Here is a 23,157-nt window from a genome sequence, read left to right as displayed (position 1 = left end):
CTGATTAAAAAATGTGGAGATGATGACTAGACGTCAGTTACTGTATGATGGATTTAGTTACAGTTCCATACTAAGACAATGTTTAACATATTTGTGTTTTTTAAATAGTCTGTATTGAGCAGTATGCTTGTATTTTATGAATGCTTTGTGTTTAAAGGTCATGTGGTTTTGACACATGTTGGTTTGCTTGCCTTCATTTGATGTGTTGTCGAGCGGTTTGTGTCAGACATTACTGTCATGTTGAAGTGTAGATTTAAGCACTAACTTATGAGTAGCCTAAGCTAACTAATGTGTATGTGTTTTTTTTAAATCATGCCTTGAAGCGATGTTACCATAAGGTAGGTGCACGGCGGCAGGTCTATGTGTGTGCGTGTGTGTCGGGACACTCTTGCTTCCTGTCCAGCCATGGCCACGCCCACACGACACACCTGCAGAACAGCCATCCAATCACAGGCTTGATAAAGTTTGTCTCCGCTGCTGCTCCACCAGTCACATCGCTCCAGGCATGAATATTTAATGATGTAAACCTCAAGGCCTCAAAGCTTCCTGTTCTGCTGGTCCATGTATAAATGTCAGCTCGCCATATCACAGTTTACCAAAGAGGTGTGTGCTTATATTATTATCAGTTTGATTATATTATTTATAATTAGGTTAAATATAATGAACTGTATCATCACTCACTGCTTGTCCATTACTTTTTTTTATAAATATAAGAATATTTAAATGTATTATATTTAAATGTAAAAATATTACATTTTTAATAGTAATGTTTGGTTTAATATTAAATCATAAATATAAATATAATATGATATACAATATGAAATGTGCATTTTTAATATAAAATAATTATTATGTTTATTTATAATGTTATTATTTTAAATGTTGATTCACTGCTTTAATTATTAATTAAATATAAAAATATTTTAATGTATAAATAGCTTAAGTACTTAAACAATATTTAAAATTTATAATATGAATTGTAATTTTTCAATACAAAAATTAAAATAAGATATTATTGTATTGTATTCATTTATATATTGTATGTTTTATTTATCAAATGTTGTATGAAATAAAAAAAATATATAAAACTAAATAAACAAATGTTATATAGTCTAAATATTATGTGAATATTTCAATGCAATATTATCATATTTAAATATTATTATATTTAAGAAAAAGCAGTGAAATTATGACACGGATCACTCTAATCTAATCAGGTACAACTACGAATCTGCTCTAAATTATTCTGATATGTTTTCACTCAGTGCAAATGTAATTTTGGGGGATATTTTTCTGAACTTCCCGTCGGCTCATGCACATGTCTGCTGCTGAGCTTCTGGTGAAGTTTGAGTGTTTCGATGGCAACACTGAACCACAGGTTAACCAGGGTGATTTCCTAGAATCGGATCAGGATGTGGTTAACATGATGCTGCATTCTCTGTACCGTCCTCTCACTTAAACGGTGTGCGTTCAAATGCATCAGTACACTTTAGAATCACATTTACCTCAGCAGCATGCATTTGTGTGTGTTTCTTCAACCTACGAGAGTGTTGAGTAAGGTGTTTATATCTTGTAGATTTTCACACGTATGTCATATCTGCCGTTTGACATATCTGTATGAATCAGTCTGAAAGTGTTCATATTCTAATGGGAGTCAGGTTTGTGAGGTTTGTGGGTACATTTGGGTGAACTCATTGAGTCTGAAAACAAAAGTATGTTATTTTGAGTGCACTGCATTCCTAATCACAGTGATAAAATTATAACTCCTTTTTAAGTCAGTTTTTTTTTTTGCATCATAGCACCAGGTAGCACCGCCTACAATAAAATCTCATTGGTTAATAAGCTCATAACTGACTATTCCTTATTAAGCACTATAAACATGAGATATGTTTGAGTTGGTTACGAATTTGGAAAATCATGCAAATGCATGATTGTTTTGAACGTGAATGTTGTCGCAAGGATGTAGGAAGATGCAAAAAATTGTGAAATCGTGTCTAGGCTTGCATGTGTTTACATTTGTGTGTTTTAAGGGGTATAACTAATAAAATGATAGTGCAGAATCAGTAATATTTCATCCTCTCTCTCTTTTAGGCACGGCAGCAGGCTCAGATGAGACACCAGATGGCTTCTGACAGCAAGAATGAATATTCCTCATACCTGCAGAAGTTCAACCAGGAACAGAACGAACATTATTACACCATCATCCCTAATATTTTCCAGGTGCGCACACACGCACAGAAACATCCTCTGAGAAGGAGTCCGCTCTTTATATCATCGTTTATTTGCATTGTTTCTGAATTCACTATTGTGGATTATGCAAATTAGGTAACAGCATAAGCACGCCCCCAAAAGGCAATTTGCATGATCTCGCAGCTCTCTATTCAGAAACACACACGCTAACTCTGTATGTGTGTGTTGTGAGCAGAATATCCAGGTGATGGAGGAGAAGAGGATAGAGCGAATGGGTGAGTCGCTGAAGACATTTGCGGAGGTCGACCGACAGATTCTTCCCATCATCGGGAAATGCCTGGATGGAATAACACAAGTGGCCGAGTCCATCGAACCCAATAATGTTAGTAACACACTCATACAGACTTTCTGTCTGGAATTCCTCTCATTCTCGCATAAAAACTCAATCTGCATTGAACAAGACATTACTGACTCTAAAACTGATCCAGGATCAGTCTCTGGCCGTTTATTCACATGGACAACATTATCATAAATCACTGATACCTGATCCTTCATATGACGCAAGTAGCATCATTTGCAGATTATGAAATTGCAGAAATGTCTAAAACTGTTTTGAAAGAAGTCTCTTGTGCTCATCAAGGCTGCATTTGATTAGAAATACAGAAAAACTTTCATTTTAAAATATAATTTGTGTCACATGATCGTTCAGAAATCATTCTAATATACTGATTTGCTGCTCGAGAAACATTTATCATCAACAGTGTTGAAAACAGTTGTGTTGGAACTTTTTTAATGTACATTTTTTTATGATTCTTTGCTAAAATGAAATGTAAAAAAGCAGCATTTAATTGAAATTGAAATCTTTTGTAGCATTAAAGATTCAAAAAAGGATTTCTACAACCTTAAAATTCTTATTGTCCAATGAAAGGTTAGATTTTTGAGAATTTTTAAAACAAAAGATCAAAAGGATTAACAATGCAGATTAATTTTCACAGCCTTCTTTGATCATATTTACCAAGGGTGTCCATATTTTGGGGCATGACTGTACATATTTAAAAATAATAAAAAATAAGAACAATAAAATTACTTAAACTTTAACAAAAATGTAAATGAACACAAAAAATGAATCGAGTTCAAAATATGAATAAAAAGTATAATCCCACAGTAAGACTATCTGTCTGTCGCCCGCAGGACTCCTCTCAGGTCATAGAGTCGTATAAGTCTGGGTTCGAGCCTCCTGGCGATGTGGAGTTTGAAGACTACGGTCAGGCGATGAAGAGGACGGTGTCTGAGACCAGTCTCACAAACTCACGCCCGGACAACAGAGCAGACCGTTCCAGCAAGGCTAAGAGCAAAACTCTCTGGCCTTTCAATAAGAAAAGCAAGGTAACACACACCGCACCGGCGTCACATTCACTCGCAGCTACTAGGATCTGACTGAAACCAGAACTCAAGTAAATATGAACAGCACAGACTGATCAGTATTTGATTCTTTTATGTGTTTAGATGAGGTTTGTTTACTGTAGCATTTGTAGATTCTGTTATTGGTTTGCCACCATCGTTCTCCTTTCCTTTCCCTTCCCTGTGTTCACCTGCACGAAAATACGTTCCACGTTCATCCTGACGCCCCACTGATAACGTACTAATGCACCGGCCCGAGAGGCCTCACCTTTGACCTTTGCAGAGAAACGCAACTCTAAAGCCTTTATTCCTGCGTTGTCCTTTCAAACCGAAAGTAACTTCCTTCTCTAGCCGCCCATCGGTGCTGTTCTCATGGTAACCACATTCTTCTTCCTTTTCCTCGTCTTCCTCTTTCATCTTGTGACCTTTGACGTTTGTGTCAAAGGCTCCGCCCCTACTGAGCATGCTCAGTCCAAACCCCGTCTAACCTTGCAGGACCAGGATGTGAGCATTAACACTGTCGTATGTATTTAATGAGGTGTGTCTGTGTGGCTATGGGCGGAATGGAAAACTAGTTTATACTGTGCAGTTTACACTTTTTATGATTGTTTAGTTAGTTCAGTTAAGAAATTAATACTTTTAGTCAGCAAGGATACATTAAATCGATAATAAAGACATCTGTAATGTTATATTTTAAAATATATGCTGTTATTTTAAACATGCTATTCATTCAGAATACACCAAATATTAAGAAAACACCAAATATTAACGGTTTTCGAGCTGAATGATAGTAAGAAATGTTTCTTGAGCAGCAAATCAGTATATCAATATGATTTCTGAAGGATCATGTGACACTGAGGACTGGAGGAATGATGCTGAAAAATCAGCTTTGCATTAAAGGAATACATTTTATTTTTAAATATATTACAATAGAAAGCATTTATTTTAAATTGTAATAATATTTGACAAAATTGCTATTTTTACTATATTTTTAATCAAATAAATGCTGTCTAGCATAAGAGACTTTTAAGTGCATAATATATTTATTTTAATTTATGCAAAATATTACAATATTATTAATATATATTGTGCTCACATGATCTCATCACATATTTAATTCGGCAAGTGGCATATGGTTATTTGCATTTTTTTGTGCATTTATTGCACTTTAGTTTGCCAGTCTGTGAAATACTGCAGTTTATATTCTCTTCACGCTGGAAATGGAACGTTTGCGCATTGCATTATGGGATATCATGTTCCATGTGGTGTGGTTTGTTGTATGCTGCGCATTTTTGTCATATTTGCGTATTGCACATAGTGCCTAAATAGTAACAGAAGTATGCTGTTCCAATCATAGCCTGTGTTTGTCAGTTCACGTCTATCCTGTGTGTGTAACGTCTGTGTTTGTGCTCAGGAATAACACAAAACATTATTAGGAGACTTTACTTAGAAACCACATTCAATACATTTACATTTATTCATTTTAGCTGACGCTTTTATCCAAAGCGACTTACAATTGCTATATATGTCAGAGGTCGCACGCCTCTGGAGCAACTAGGGGTTAAGTGTCTTGCTCAGGGACACATTGGTGTCTCACAGTGGATTCAAACCCGGGTCTCCCACACCACAGACGTGTGTCTTATCAACTGCGCTAACACCACCCTCAATAATATTCATCTAAACACTAAACACACACACACATCTCATGCAGAACTGTGTCTGATTAATGTTGTTTATGCATGAAAGCTGACGATACTGACAAAATGTTGAATGTTGTAGAGGGTTAGAAGTTGAAATGTTTCTTGTGTTTATGACGGTAAAGTTTAGAGGAATCTTAAGCTGTCGGCAGCATCTGTGACTAGCTGTCCATTGCCACAGGAAATCAGCTCAACTTTGGAAAACAAGGAGAAATGCTGTTTACAGTAATGCTCTTACATGGGACGTCTGTGGGCCGCAAGTGTTGTTAAGTAGATCTAAAACATTGAAATAATTTTAGCGTTAAGTAAAAATAAAGCTGAAGTAAAACCAACTTTAAGATATGTTACACCTAAACAACAACAAAAAAAATGTAAATGGAAAAAAACTGATGTACCGGTACTTAAATTACTAAAAAAAAAAAAAAAAAAAAAAAAATTGAATAAATGAAAAATAAAGTGTAAATAGCAAATCCCTTTATTTTTGAGAGTGTAATTGAATAGCCTGGAAATTATGCTTGCTTTATTTATTTATTTATTTATTCTACTTATATTTTTTTTTTCTTATCAGTTATTTTTAACTAATTCTTTTTTTTTATATATAGATTTAGCTATTTTAATTACAAATAAAAATAACTATAGCATATAGCATTTGTAAAAGTTAAACAGCAATAAAAATGGAAATATAAACTAAAAGCTAATTCAAAATATTAATTCATGCTTTAATAGTATATACTGTAAATAATACTAAAATAGGACAAGATATTATGGAAGGGTTAAAGTAGAAAATGTGAAGCTCATATTTAATCTGGAGCAATTATTAATTTTGTGCGAAGTATGTTATTTGAGCCGGAAAGTTGTGTGAATCATTCGTTTAGTGGTAGGACTATTTCTGGATGTGTAACTCATTGCTCAGTGGACTTCCATCATAAGTGCATTATTGCACACATACATTTGATTTCCTGTGGTATTGGGCACACTTGTGTAGATCTCGGGTTTTCCTAATGCATAGAGGGCAGATTTAGTCTGTGATGTTTTAGCAGGTTGTCCAGTCTGTTGGGAACTGAACCATTAATGTGAGCTCTCCCAGAACGCACGTTCATTAATTTCTCCATTACGCATTGGGGAGCTCACTGATAACAGTGAAAGAGAGAGAGGAAAGAGTGAATGGTTGACCTGAAATCAGGTTTTGTGCTGTAGAGGAATGTGTGTGTGCGCGTTTGTTAAAGGGACAGTTCAGCCAGAAATTAAAACGCTCATCATTTGCTCACCCTCACTGACTGACTTTCTTCCATGGAACACAAAAAGAGAAAAGGAATATTTATGAAATGAAATTTGAATAAATACTTTGACAAACTGCCGGAGATTTATAGTTCAAAAAAATCAAAAAAAGAGATCAAATGCAGATGTTACTGGTGGAAGACTAGCTGAAATGAATTTTTCAGCTGCACACCGTCAGAAATCTCCTACTGCCTTGATCAATAGAATCAAAGTCCATTGTGCATATATTACATTATTTCACACAAACACAATCCTACCAATAAAAGTACTTAAATTGAAACTTGACTGATGAAAAGGTGAATTATCGGGGACAGATTATTAACCGTGAACAATGACTTCATATGTTTTTGTCATTTTTGAAGCCCATGGTCCCCATTTGCTTCCATTACATTGAAAAATCACCATAAAAATCTCCTTCTTTGTTCCACGGAAGACCGCCAGTCACTGAGGTGATGTTTATTTTTGGGTGAACCGTCCCTTCAGTGGTTCTGCAGTGATCTGACCCCTGCATGTGACCCCTGATGTACAGGAGCGAGTTTAACGCACTAACTCTCTCGCTCATAGGGTTAATAACACCACAGCTGCAGCGCGTTTCTTTCAGTTGCCATTTCTTTTAAGTTCCTTTTATGTTTGCGTTCTCCTTTGTTTTATTAATTGATTAATTGATTAATTCGTTTAATTTTTGGGTCCTTATTTTTCTTGTTTTGTGTTCCCCTTCCTTTTTTGTTTACCTCTTTCCGGATCGATTTGGTCCCACCCTCTCTCTCTCTCTCTCTCTCTCTCTGTAAACCTCTCTCACTCACTGGTCGCTGCTCTGTGGCTCGTGTCTTACTGGTAGCTTATGTCCCTGTTAACTTCCCCCGTACCTCGCCAGCCCCCCCCTGACCCTCCCTCACCTTCTGCTGTGACCCCTGACCCCTGCCCCACTCCCCAGACCCCCAAACAGTCCAAGGAGCCCCTGTCCCACCGATTCAACGACCTAATGACCTCCAAGTCCAAAATGCACTGCCTCAGGAGCCTCCGGCGCGGGGTAAGTATCCGTGCATGCTGGCGATCCACGTCTTCCACGTGCGTGTTCATGTGAGTGTGTGTGTGTGTGTGTGTGTGCCGCTCTGTGCCTGTCATCGCCTGTGCTGTCATTTCAGTATTCATTTACATAAAGAAAAAGGAGCCGAATCATCATTTGAGGTGTTTTTTCGCATTGCATTCTAAATGCAAAACAACCCATTGATTTGACTACTGCTGCTTATAAGTCATGACTGAATAATCATATTTAGGTGATTTCTCAGTTAAGGGGATTTTCTGTGCCATAAGATGATTTCATAACGAAAAAAATATTTTATTATTTTATTTATTTAAATAAATAAATAAATTAAATTAATGCTTGTTTCTGGATAGGATACCGTGGTAATATTATGAAATGTCAATACTTTTATATTTATCTATAATATTATAGACATATCAATAATATTTATTTATTCATTTTTAATACTGATAATAATTGTAAATTTGAATAAAATAGATTTTCAATGAATGTGGTATTTATATTTACAATTTGTATTTTTTATAACCAAGAGTCACTGATCCAATCAGTGTTATTTTAATATTATTAGATTTTATATTTACACTTCCACTTTCTATTTAAATTGTTACTTTTTTATTGTGTGCATTTTTTGTTTAATTTCAAATTTAATGTTCTTTTGTTTTTCCATTTTTATTTTTTAATTTCTATTTAGCTTTCATTTATTTCAATTTTAGGTATCTTATTATATTGTAATATTTATTCTAATGTTTTTCTATTTTTTTCTATTTTAATTTACGTTTTTTTATTACGTGCTTTTGTCATTTGAATTATTATTTTCCAAATATATTTCTATTTAGCTTTTATTTATTTTATTTAAGTTTTAGGTTTAGTAACTTCAGTACTTAAACTTATTATTTCAGTTAGTTGCTAAGGAATTATATTTGTTTACAGTTTTTAATGTTATTATGCTATTTCCATATTTATGCCATTTCCATATTATGTTATTTCATTTCAAAGTAATTTTAATTAATTATGTTTTTTAAACAGTTTTATTTAAAAACCATCACAGCAAGCATTTTAGAAAACAACAGACTTTTTACAAAAAAATTATAATAATTTGAATATTGTATTATATTAAATTATGCTACGTCAAATTATATTAATCCTCACCCTTTATTTAGTTGCAATAGTGCTAAAAATCCTGTCTTTGTGGAAATATGTGGATGAAATTGAAATGTTTTTTCTACAATAGTTTGACTAAGTATTGACTTAGGAAGACTTGAAGGCAGCATCGGCCTCTGAAGCGATGATGTCACAGTGTGACTCAGATTCCGCAGGCGATGATGTCATGCAGTGACTTGGATTCTGGAAGCAGCAATGGAATTTTTTATATCTTTCGGCTCCTTTTTCCTCCTCCTCACGCAGCCAATGGAATCCACTCTGCCTCTCTTTCTTTCTCTCTGTCTGTCACTCTCTCTCTTATTCATGTTTTGTTGTTTGCGTTTACCATGGTCTCACTGTCTCACGTTTTCAGATACGTGCATTTCATCACACGGGGGGCCAGTCGGAGGCACCCTGTGGTGACAGATCAAAAAAAAAGGGTGCTCAAACATACAGCTTTATCCTGAGTAACACACACACAAACTCTCAGAAACAATGTCTTCTATATACACACACGCTGACATGTGACTTTCTGATAAAGTCAGAGCAGCTTCACCTTCCCTTCAGGAAGGCCGTCCGCGTGTTTCCGCATGTGGAAGCTGTGAGATCTGAGATTCAGACTTTTGAATGACTTTGCAAGATAACAGACACAAAACACAGCTGATAACGCTTGCATGTCCCTTTGCAAATCTCTTCAACAATTGATGGTCAGTGAAAAAAAACAACAACATATGAATCATTTCTTATTTTTGGCCAGGACAGGAAGTGTTCATCGTGCTGACAGAGCTATAAGAAACTTATTGTCCGCATTTTTAACATATACAGACTCAACAGTGATGCCTGAATCAGCTCACAGTTGAAGGATGTTATAGACACAAACGATTAAAAATAGAGGAATAAACTTGAACATATAAAGGTCTTTGACACTTCCATTGTCTTTCATTTGTGCTCCCGGCTTCTTTATAATATATGTGTTTATGGTTTATATGATTTGATGCACATTACTCTTTGAAGGTTTGAGGTCAGAATAAAATGAAGGCTTATATTCAGCAAGAATGCATGAAATTGATCGAAAGTGATAGTTAATGTAATATTTATAATGTTACAAAAGAATTCTATTTTGAAAAAGTCACTTTTCTATTCATCAAAGAATTGTTTTACATTGATAATAATAAATGTTTCTTAAACAGTGAATCAGCGTGTTAGAATGATTTGAGTAATGATGCAGAAAATTTTGCTTTGCATCACAGGAATAATTTACATTTTGCAATATATTCAAATAGAAGACAGTTACTTTAAATTGAAATAATATTTAACAATATTACTGTTTTTATTTATTTATTATTATTATTATTTTTTAATATATAAAATAAATGCAGCCTTCCTGAACAGAAGGAACTTATTTTAAAAACCTAAAACAATCTTCCTGACCCCAGACTTCAGTGGTAGTGCTTTAGAGCGTTGTTATTGAAAAAGCTGGATTTGTTTTAATAATGCATGTTATTTTTTGCTGGCTACTCTTGTAGACTGTAATGTAGACACTAGAGCATATCACATACTTATTTATTATGTAAGACTATAATAATCAGAGAACACCTTGAAGAATAATATCAGAGTTTGTCTTAGTGCCTGATAGTCAGTTAGGTGTGTGTGTGTTTGAATTTTATATGTGTGCAGGTTTATTGACACAAACGTGTGTATGTGTGTTTGTTCTAGTGTGCAAATGTTTTTATTGTATATTTTTGTTTGTAGAGTGATAGCGTGTGCGAGTGTGTGTTTGTGTAGTTATGCGTGAGTGTTTGTGTTTAATTAGGGTTTATTCTTTGCTGCAGTCTGCCCAGTCTCTCTATTATAATAAAGAAATCATGAAGAGGACTCTCGGTCGGCCTACGTATGCTTTCGAGGCCAGGCAATATGTCGTAAGTGTGTGAGAGGAGGCAAGAGTGTGTGTGGCAATTATAAACATAGTTAGTTATACAAATTTATCCATAGAAGTGGTTAAACATGACAAAAACCTCTTTTTGGGGACACATTCCTTTCGTTAGATAAGTCAATTGAGTATATTATTTTTAAATATATAATTGCAACGTTTGTAGTAAAATATTATATTTACTGATTTGGTTAGTTTTTGATTATTATTAGTACAGATTATTATTATTATTATTATTATAAAACTGGTGTGTGCTTGAATGATAGCTAAAATAGAGTAAATAAATTTAACAGACCTAACCTCATTAAGTGTTTTTTTATTATTATTATAATTAATATGAAATTGTTAAAAAAATCTGAATTTATATCTGTTTGAATTCATTCCCCATGAATGAGGTTAATGTCTGATATTCGGTGTTAAAATCCATTTGTAATTGAGAAAAGTTACATCATCATAAACTGACGTTCTCATTGGCTCTTCCGGCTTTTGACCCCACCTCCCATGTGCAACCCCAGCAGCCTGGCTCCGCCCCTGTGCTTTGAGATATTGGAAGTTTATCTCTATGTATACATCACATTCACACAAACAATCCCGTCTGTATTCACTATCTATATCTGTTACAGACACGTTCGAAGTCTATATCTTGTTGCACATTCATGAGTTTGAAAAGTCTTTAAACATGTTACATCTTTTCAGTGCATTTATACATTCATCAAAACCTCAGAAAATAGTTTGAGCACCCTAAAATATAAAGAAGTCCAGAGAACTTCACACAAATCGTTTTCACAAAGTTGTTGCTATCACAGCTTCATAATAATTATTTTTTCACATTCCAAAGTGCAGTCAATAAATAAACAAACTAGCCATTTTTTCTATATATATATATATTTTTTTATATAAAATAATATTTTCCAAAGTCCACAAAATAAATATACTTCCCAATTTTCATGTATTTTGCATATTTTAATACATTTTAATATATCTTTATATTTACATTTTATTATGTTTAATATTTTGTTTTTAAATGAATTTGTTTTCACATAATTATTTATGTGATTTATTTTATGTAATATTTTTCGTTTAAATAATCTCTTATTAATCTTTTTATTATAATGATCATTTAGTGATCTCAAGTGTTCAGTCAAAACTAATTGTTTACTTCAAATTTTTACCAAACCTCTACCTTTCCTCCATGAATTGCTTTGTTTTGAGATCCCTTCTCAGGTATGATCACCTAGAATCCTCTCTGGTGTGATGGCAGCCTTAAAAAAAAAACAAACAAAAAAACAAGTCATTTTATCAGAATATTTTCATTTTTGTTTCTCTTTCTCTTTCCTCTGTCTTCTTTTGTTCACCCATCCCTGATGTGTTCTGTTTATTGGCTGACTATTGCTTTAGGACTGATGATGTCATCCTCATGTGACTCTAACAGTGTGTGTAATAACTGGTTCATTGGTATCTGCTGAAGTTCACTGCATCAAAAGAAAATGCCAATCAATTTCTGATTAATAAAATCAAAATTGCATCTTATTTTTTTCTAGTTGTATGCAAATGCATCAAGCTACAGCAGTAAAACGGTTTGGCGAATATTGTTGCATCATCTACAATATTGCTAAAAATGATAACATTACAATACTGAATTTATCATTTTAACCTTAAAAAGACAGTCAACCAAAAATGTGCATTCTGTCAGGTCATTCCAAACCTCTATGCATTTCTCTGAAGAATGTTGGTAACAAAGAGTTTTGGTTCCCATTCACTCCCATTGTATTTTAGTCCAAGTGATGGAATAAAAGGGGAACAGAAACTATTTGGTTACCAACATTCTTCAAAATATCTTCTTTTGTATTCCACAGAAAAAAGAAATGCATACAGGTCTGGAATGACTCGAGGGTAAGTAAATGATGACAGAATTTTTTATTTTTTAGTGGACTGTCCCTTTAAATGTTTAGAACATTCCGGAATATTTCAAGGTTCTGAAATATAAATGCGCATATAAGGCCTGTACTTCTGCTAAAGCGACATTTTCTCCATTCACGTGCCAAAGTGAGGCTTTCAACGTAATTTCTCATGGCTCTGCCAGCATAAATCTGTTTTATGACGGAGCACAAAATACTGACGGCTGGCCAATAGTGAATTATGATGTAGTGAGCTTCATCAATGACATCATGAGGCATAAACACACCTGCATGCGTGTGTGTGATGTGAACAGCGGTCTGATGTTGCTCCCTCTGATGTTTTCTCTCTTCTCTCGGTTCATTCCCTCGATTGCTCTCTCTCTTTTCGTCCGTGAGAAGCTCTCTCTAAAGCTGGTAAGCATGACCTCAGTAGCATGTCGGTAGCGGCATGACCGTAGCATGTCCGTCGCTGTAGTAACACATGGTCCTTTAACAACACTTTGTTCCTTTGTGCTCAACCATTATGGTTATTTTTGTTTACAATGATAGTTCACCCCAAAATTTGAATTTGCTGTTAAATTAATCGCCCTCAGGCCATCCAAGATGGCTTTTTTCTTCTTCTTCAGTAGAACAGTTAGATGTTGGTGATTCATAAAATGCAAGTCACAGGCTATCAGCACTTTGAGAGTCAAAAAAGCATATACAGTCAATGCAAAATTAATATTAGTGCTCTTGACAATATATTGAGGTCTTATGAAGCGAAACGATCAGTCTGTGCAAGAAACTGACACATCATTTCACATCATTATTGTGTGCTTTAATAATATAATTGCATATACGTAAACAAATTAGTGAATTCATTTAAATGAACTATCCGAAAGAAACAGTGTTGAGGCTATGAATGAGAGGTAGAAATGTTAAATGAATGAATGGTTTGTATACTACAGAGACTGAAGCGCGTGACGGTTGCAGTAATTTCAGCATCTGCCGTCTCAATGAGGACATAAATACATAAACTAAATCACCAGAACTGAGAACAGAGTCACTTCACAAGCATTTTACCATTTCATCTGAGTAAAACCAGTGTCAAAATAAAAGTAGCCCGTCAAAATAAAAGTTTTTACATAAAGGCATTGTGCTAGAAATATTGCTATTATTTAGTAGAATGTATGGGATACTGCTACTACTGTTATAATAAATTAATAAAACTTAATTTTTGAAAGAAATAAATCACACAATATTTCTTCCATGTTTAAATTTTAATAGCAATTCGTCCCCTTGGAATTATAAGGTTCTATCTGCGTTCTGAGTAGTTTTGAGTTTTTGTGTTCCATAGACTTCTGTAGATAGAACCTTTTTGTTTTTTCAATAAAAAATCCCAAAATGTACACAACTTAAAATAAAACATCACATAATGTAAATAAATTGTCACAGAATTAGAATATGTGAATAACTCAATTTTGACAAAAATGTCAGATAGAACCGTATAATTCCAAGGGGATGAATTGCCCTTTATTTATCAAAAAAAAATTATGTTTACATTTCATTAATTAAAAGACAAATTAAATTTGGGTGAAACTTGTTTACTGTTTTTCATAATTATTTTACTTGTAGAAAAACGTGAAACATAATTGTAAATAAGTATAAAGAAGGTTATTGGTTTTATTTTTAGTGATAAAAAGTTTTTTTTTTTTTTTTTTTTTTTTTTTTTTTTTATTAGAATATTTTTGTGTTTTGCTTTGGTACTGAAATTGGTACCGAGAACCGTGGATTTTCACTGGTATCGGTACCGAATACTGAAATTTTGGTACCGTGACAACACTATTAGTAATAATGTTCAGTTTCTTGCACAGACCAATCGTTTCGCTTCAGAAGACCTCAATTTATTGTCAGGAGCCACGGGTATTCATTTGATCTTGCCTGTATATGCTTTTTTTGACTCTCAAAGTCACGGTAGCCATCGACTTGCATTTTATGATTCACCAAGGACCACAGTTTCAGTTAAAAATCTTCTTTACTGTTCTATTAAAAAAAATGTAATAATAATGGATGGCCTGAGGGTGAGTAAATTAACAGCACATTTTAATTTTTGGGTGCACTATCCCTTTAATGACACTTCTGGTATTGTTTTGTTATATAATTTGACCTTTGCGTGTATTTAAGTTCAAAACCATGTTGTTGTCTGATTTATCTTTTTGTTGATGTCTGTTTTGTTTTGTCTTGTTGCTGTGGTGACTGTCCCTCTGTGTAGCTCTCACTCAATGCCCACGTGCGGAACCTTATTGAGGTGATCTGAAACCCGTTTTTTTGTCCCTGTGTTTATTTATCTGTCCCTGATTCGGTCTTTTTATGTTTCAAACAACTTGATTAATTTGATCCCTAACCAGATGTGTGGCATGATATGCTGAAATGTCATCATATTGAATGTAGTTATAGTGTAAGTTAAAGGGACAGTTCAGATGCAAAATTATTATATAGTCTTTATTTTATGTCATCCTAAACCTTTGGCTTGATTTATTTATTTAATAAATTAATAAGACACGCTTAATTTTACATTTAACTTTCATTTTATGGAAAAGAGCAATTAAGTCAAATTGGTTTTAAATGACATGAGGTTGAAAAATAATGTAAAATAAAGTGTTATTAATAATTATCCGTGATTAGAATAAATGAAGTATCTTTTTACATGTGATTATTGAATTACTGATGGTGTAGTATGATTTAGTTAAATATTATACTGCAGGTAATGTTTAGTTATGTTTAAACATCTGTTTGTAGATATGCATATTTTGATCAATATAATTTCTTTGAGTTTATTTTATTTAGATCAATTTTTTTAATCGCAATGTTACATAATTAACATTTTATTTTAAAAATTTGTCTTTGTTTTGAAGAGGGTGAGTACAACAGTGAGTGTAGCATGTACAGTATATTGTGCTTGTGTAAACCTTGAATAATAATTTTTAAAGTTTGTGTTTTTTTCTGATTTTGTGGTTTTATTTAACTGTATTTTGATTGACAGTGCAATGCATGCTCAGAAAAATCTGGTTGTTTGTTGTTGCATGACAGTATGGTGATGTGGATGAAGGGGTAAGGTCGTTGTGCCTGCCTTGTGACCTTTGACCTTTTAGCATGTGCATTGACCTGTGGGCAGCACTGTAGAAAGATACAATCACCTATTCAGTCCAAAACCGTTTTTTTTTTTTTTTTTTTTAATGGAACAGTTTATTGAATGTTTGATCAAATCTTGAAAATAAATGCATATGTTTTATTTATTGGGTATCATATTACATAACTCAGTCTCTTATGGCTCATACACATGTTATAAAAATATATAATGATAATATGGAGCTCATACATGAGGATGAAAAAAATTCATTCAGAGACTGAGCAAAAATATGCAATTTGGTGCAGCTTCTGATTGTGATATGGCCAAAAAGTAAAATGAAATTCTTATAGCTTGTAAACCAATGAGATCTTCATAAACAGTAAAGCAGAATACTTACATAAAATGTATGTAAATATCAATTTTCACTCTAAATCCCCCAATAATTTGTCTGAGTAAGATGATATTTAAATGCATAGATCTGTTTATGATCAAACAGATAATGCAATGCAGTACAATGATGACTGACAGAAGAACAAATAAAAATAATAATAATAATAATAATAAAGCTGCTTGAGTCCAGTAAGTGTTCATCTTGAAATATTGCTATCAATAGAAAAGCTATCCACACGTTTACTTCATTTAACTGTGAGGCTTTAAATGTGTGTATCAAATGTGATACAGTAGGCTTCATTAGGTTAAAAATCATTGCACAAGGTTTAACCTTCACAATTCACGACTCTTTAGCGCCAGCATGTGGTTGAAATAATGGCAAACAATGCCCATCAGAGAGATCTAATGTGGAAAAAGCAGTGGCATGAGGGATCACATTAATGTAGACAGGAACAGGACATTTGAGCGAGCGAGGAAGAGGGCACATAAGGACAAATATTTAATTAAATCTCTCAGATTCAACCAGAATCAGATTTCAAAGATTAGCGAGCAAGATAATAGTTAATTTTATGAGAACTGTTTAACCGATGTTGTTGTTGGCATTTGGACTGAATAGGTTCGCCATTGATCTGGTTTGCCTTTGATAAACACTTGATCTGAAAGCTGATTGGCTCCTTTCCAAAGGCAGCTAGCCAACCAGATGACAGGAACAGAAGAATCTTTAATAGTCTCTTGATGTGATTGGATGTGTCCTGGTTTGACCCGCACCATTTATACATATCCATATTAGTTTATATAATGGCAGAACAGCACAGTGTGAGTTATTTTGAGGGCAGATGCTCACTGTTTGTCTGTCATCCTCTCTGTCTCCTCGTAGAGCTCAAATCCTGAGGACTTCAGTCATCTTCCTCCAGAGCAGAGAAGGAAGAAGCTTCAGGCCAAGATTGACGACATCAATAAAGACATCCAGAAAGAGATGGACCAGAGGTACACAGACATGGACAAACACACACGAGCTCATATATCCTGTCATACACTAGTTAAAAATCCCAATGGATACATAGACGGTAATAAAGACTCTTTAAAAAGTCACAAGACTTTGTCAGCCTATTTTACAAAGTATTGAGATTTTTATCTCAGATTGTACAGTTTTTCTGTTTTTTATACCAATTACTTTCTTGTTTTAGTAATTTTTTTATGTATTTATTTATTTTCTTATTTATTGTATTTATATACATATTTATTTACTTCATTTTATTTATTTGCATACCTGTACATTTGCAACCTTTATTATTTACATAATTTCTTAATTAACTATTTATTTATTTGTCATTTATTTGTTTACATGCTTATTTATTATTTTACTTATTCATTTGCACACATATTTATATATTTCCATTATAACTTTATTTCTAAAATCAATCCAAGATTCCTTTATTTTATTATGAAGTTGCAGTACGTAGAAAATGCACTATAAATAAGCCTTTTGGAATATTTTTTGACTAAGCCAGAGTTTGACAGGTTTTATTCAGCAAAATGTATCTATGTATTTTTGCAATGCAGAGATGCTTTGACTAAAATGAAGGAAGTGTACATAAAGAACCCACAGATGGGCGATCCCAACAGCGTGGACCCTCGGTTAGCAGAGATCGCCCAAAACATTGAGAAAACTGCAGGTGGAGGCTCAGAAATTCGAGGTGCGTGTCATTTAATACAGCACAGGCCTGCTTCAGAGAGCTTCAGTTCAGTGGAAATGAGTGTGTGTGTGTGTGTGTTTTAGGGCTGGTTAGCGGAGGTCGAAGGAAGGCTGCCAGTAAAGAGTGAACCTCCACGGAGAACGAGTGTCCTGTACGAGACCCAAAACAGCACACCACCCACCACCAACAACAACAACTGTGCACAGGATAGAGAGAGGTACACACTCTCACACACACAACATTAGCAAATAAGATGATTATTACTGGTTATATTAACATGCATCAATTTACAGTGACAATACTTTACAAAACAGGTGCTATAGTTATTGTGTATGTGTGTGTGTGTGTACGTGTGTGTGTGTGTGTGTGTGTGTGTGTGTGTGTGTGTGTGTGTGTGTGTGATGGAGCAGTCCGGATGGCAGTTATACAGAGGAACCGAGTTCTGAGGTCCAGAGTAAAGTCCAGCCGGAAACGGCGGAGTCTGGAGATGAATTTGATGATGCAGATGAAGAAATGCTACCCACCATCGGCACCTGCAAAGCCCTCTACCCGTTTGAAGGTATTTTATGTAGAACTGCATAATAAACAGTATAAATACACAATTAAACAAAAAATATGGGCTCCATTTCAAACCTCACTGTGTGTCATTAAATGCATATAGACAGCATCTTAAGTAAAAAAAAAATAAAAAAAGTGATTTGTTCGTACACTTTCAATAAGATTCCATTTGTTAACATCAGTTAACTACATTATAAATAATCATGAAAAATACTTAAGTATTTAGTTTATTTTAACTTTTATTAATGCATCTATCAGTGTATTAACTGATAATGAACATTTGTATTTTTGTTAACTAATAAATACCGAAATGCTCATTGTTAGTAAATTGTAAATTTACTGTATTCTTTTATAAAATAAATACTGCTCTGATGAACATAAGAAAGCTTCTTTTAAAAGCATGAATTAATCTTACTGACCACAAACTTGTAAACTGCACTGTATATGCATATTTGAATTATTTATTGATGGATTGATTCTCTTCCAATGTTCTGTGTAGGTGTTAATGAGGGCACTATCGCAGTAACGGAGGGTGAGCTCTTGTATGTAATAGAGGAAGACAAAGGTGACGGATGGACGCGTGTTAGAAGAAACGAGGAAGAGGAGGGTTACGTCCCCACATCCTACGTTGAGGTCTTTCTGGACTCCAACGCCAAAGGTGCCATAACCTACATATGACCCAAAGCTATAGGTCATGTGATCTCAGAAGTGTGTTTGTGTATGAACACTGAAGGAGATGGCTAGGGTGTGTGATCCTGAAACTCTCCGAGCCAACAATGTGACTTTCTAGACTTTTTCTCTGAAACTGAATGACTAAATGATTGTATGTGTCTTAGCACATGATGGTTTGGTTTTAGATATTAGCCAACCATAGTTATGGCGGTAATATGCTGTCATTTTGAGTAGCAATGCATGTTAGATCACGCCAACTAAATGTAAAGACAAATGCAACACACACGTATAAGACGAGACACATGCAAGTTTTTGTACTGTTTTCGTATGTAAATGAACTTTAGGTCAAATTATGCTAGTGTTTTTCCACCGAAAAACCATTTTCACAACCACTAGTCAAGCACTAGTAATAATACACAGTTTATAAACAGCATAAAAAGTATCATTTCCTTTTCACAAAATATATTTGTGTAATACGTGTTAGACTGAGACTGCCTTTTTGCTTCTTTAGCTGTGTTATTGTATTCAATCTGAACACTTGTAGTTGATACTGAGTCTTAAAAAGACCCTGTATGATACATAGACACTTTCAACAAACATACTATAAATGTGTAAAAGCATGATTGCATAGTATGTGCCACGTCCACACAATCATGTTTGGTGCTCTTTATCTTTATAACTAAGAGCTGAGATGAAATATGAGGTGAATATGAACCTTTTCTGAATGTTTCCTCACAGATGTGTTTTCCTGGAGAAGGGTTTATCTTTCTGAGGGTGAGACGGAGTGCTTGTTGAGTGCATTAACAGTACAACTCACAAACCGACAGAGAGATAACCTTCATGCAGATCTTTGATTGTTGAGAAAAACATACTAAAACTTAATCCGAGTGCTCTGTTTCTGCAAGCCTGACTGTTTGAGTGGGTTTGTGACAGTATTTCACTGCATAAATGCATGTTTGAGTGTGTTTCGGGGTCACGTTTGTTCTTGAATTCAATCAAGAACACTGAATTACTCTTGCCAACAAATCACGCATATTATAAATCATCCTACAAATAATCCTATGTGTTTTTATTGTCATTTTCCAGTTCATTTTGCAACATATATGCCATATGTGTGTGTTTAGGAGTGCATTTAAATTGGCTTTTCACACTTGTTATCATAGTTATTTTTAACCCTGGATTATCTTGTTCCATGATCCATTCTCTGTACATTTGACACTGTAGTTTTGAAATTACATAAAGCAATAAGCCCCAATAAGCCTCGGTTTACAGTGAATATATAACAGCTAAGGGGTGTTGTTTATAGGCTTGTATAAAGTCCATATATTTAAATTAAATTAAATTTATGCATTTAGCAGATGCTTTAGTGACTTATAGAGCATTCAGGCTATCAATTTTTACCTAGCATGTGTTCCCGGGGGAATCGAACCCCCAACCTTGTACTTAATATCGCAATGCTCTACAAATTGAGCTACAGGAACACTATATATTTATATATATTTAGCAAGTTTTCACAAAATAAAAGAGCAAATTACGTGTAACATAAATAAATGTGATAAAAATAAAAACAGTATTCTTCCACAAAACAATGCAGTTCCTTAGAATCATTTGTGGTTGCAACAAAGTGGTTGCCGAGAAACACACAGAAGTAAACAAAGGTGTGTGTTCGAACATGAAAAAAAAAGCTTAGAACATGGCTCAGCCAATCAGAATCAAGGACCGGAACTATATATTAGATGACAAATTTAAATGTCAAAAGAAAAAACTTTTACAAATTTTTTTAATGTTGTCTTGAATTGGAAATGAAGTAAAAATAATAAGAAGATAACCCAGGGTTAGTTACAGTTTGAAAAGCCTTTCATAGAGGGCATTGGTCCATCACTTCACCGAGTCTAACATGTTTTTTTCTTTTGTTCTTCATATGTTTGTTTGTTTGTTTGTTTGTTTGTATGACTGCAGATTCGTAAAGTATGGAAGGAGGACTCAGTGGTGCAGGGCAAACAGCAGCCACATGTGGGGAAAACTACCGCCTACCCTCCATGAACCGCCCTAGAGTGAGACAGACACAAAATAAAGAGAGGAACAGTGAAAGAAGCGAGAGGAAGAGGCTATAGAGACCTCTCGGCCTAAGAGACAAACTTTAACAGCGAGTCAGAGAAATATTATGGCATTTAGATTTATTACCTGTGTTATTTTATAATGAGGTGAATATGATCTGCATATATCATTTTGCTTTACGGCTCTTCATCGCTGCTGAACTGCGCTAACATTTCTTTCAGAGTGAGTGTGTGTGGTTGTCTTTAACAGTCTTGTTTCTGATTTTCCTCACCTTTTCTGAAACTAAAACCCTGGGAATGTGGTCTGTAAAAGGAGCTGAATTTTTGGCACCATAACAGTGCTGCGTTCCATTCATATTCCTGCTATATATAGCTTGACACTTGAAAGATTGTGTACACTACTCGTCAAAAGTTGGGAACAATTACGATCTTTAATGTTTTGAAAGAAGTCTGTTCTGCTCGCTAAGGCTGCATTTATTCAAATAAAAATACGGTTAAATTGTGGAATATTATTCCAATTTGAAATAACGGTTTGATGTTTAAGTATGTTTTAAAATGTTATTTATTCCTGTGATGCAAATCTGAATTTTCAGCATCAGTACTCGTTCAGAAATCATTCTAATATACCGATTTGCTGCTTGATTATGATTGGTGCTCTGTTATTAATACTGGTTCTTATAATCATCAATGCAAAAAAACTGTTTTTGCTGCTGAAAGCTTGATTTTTATTCAGGAATCTTTGAACAGAAAGTTCAAAAGAGAGAAAACTTTTGTGACGTTATAAATATCTCCTATCACTTTTACCTCAATCTTTTGAATGGTAGTAGTGTATCATGGTTTCAAAAGAATATAAATACAAATTACATTTGAAAATATATTAAAATAGACGACAGATATTTTAAATAGTTTTTGCTGTATTTTTGATCAAATCATTCCAGCCTCGGAGAGCCGAAGAGGCTTCTTTCGAAAACATTAATGAAATTGTAATTATTATCAACTTTAAGTGTATAAAGAAACAAAATGGCAATGCAAGCATGTCCTACAGGTGTATGCTTATCAACAAATCATGTTTTACACAGCTAAAAACATTCATATATAAATTTATGATGTTGGAACTTAAAATCATTCATACAGTTTTTTCTGTAACGTGAAATGTGAAAAGTTGCAAGCTGGAATCTTTCTCAAGTTGAATGGAACGCAGCATTAAAGTTCTTCATGACGTCGCTCCTTCATCAGGCCACTCCCCTTTAGACCCTTGACTCCACCTCCCAAAGTTAACAGCTGCTGGCCATTGGTTGCTCACACAGCTGTGGCACTATTCAGGGGCGGGGCTTCACTGGCCAATAGCATGTCTGCTTGCCCTGGCACCTCCTCTGTCTCCACCCTTCCAGTGCAATTACTAATACTGTTTATCTCTTTGTCTTATCCAGCTCATTTTTTTTTATATAATGTCCCTTCAGTGATCCACATTTCCATTCATTTTATCCATTAAGACTTCCCGCTTTACCTTAACCGTCCAATCATCGTGCTCAAATGCTGGTTTTGTTTGTCAGGCAAGGGAGGGGCTATACTCATGAATATTCTAGTGTCCTGTTGATATGGGTATGTATTTATAGTGACAGCTGTTTTGTTCACATCGTCATGGTTTTACCCTGTGGAGCACCCAGCCTAGAACCTCGTGACTTCATTGGATTTGCCGGTTTTATATATATACTCTGAGCCAAATGTACAGGTTAACCAGACATTTAACATGCATCATGTGAGCTGTGAGCGTTTGTATCTCTCTTAACCTGGAGAATAGACTTGGAAGTTTTTAATTCAACTGATTTTTTCCCCTTTTTAATGTAATCACTGTGGTTTGGCGAAGGGGATTTTATTTGTATTTTTTTGGTGAAGAGATATATTTTGTAATTTCATCATCTTCCACTGTTTACTCACCATCCCTGAGGCACATAATTTTAACTTTTCTTTATATATATATATATATATATATATATATATATATATATATATATTTTTTTTATTTTCTCTAATAATCCTATTGGTTCCAGGAGAGGTTTTAGATATTTGAAATGTTCGCTTTTTTTTTTTTTAT

At 34.2% G+C, this 23,157-nt stretch overlaps 1 pseudogene; it reads left to right on the top strand.

Annotated features, from left to right (window-relative positions):
• The window catches only part of LOC113038948 (formin-binding protein 1-like), a 43,699-nt pseudogene extending 21,752 nt beyond the window's left edge, over positions 1–21,947 (top strand).
• The last annotated feature ends 1,210 nt before the right edge of the window (positions 21,948–23,157 follow it).

Source organism: Carassius auratus, chromosome 21 (assembly GCF_003368295.1).
Source record: "Carassius auratus strain Wakin chromosome 21, ASM336829v1, whole genome shotgun sequence".
Classification (NCBI taxonomy): Eukaryota; Metazoa; Chordata; class Actinopteri; order Cypriniformes; family Cyprinidae; genus Carassius; species Carassius auratus.
The sequence above is the reverse complement of the archived record's forward strand: the minus strand, read 5'-3'. Positions and strand labels throughout refer to the sequence as shown.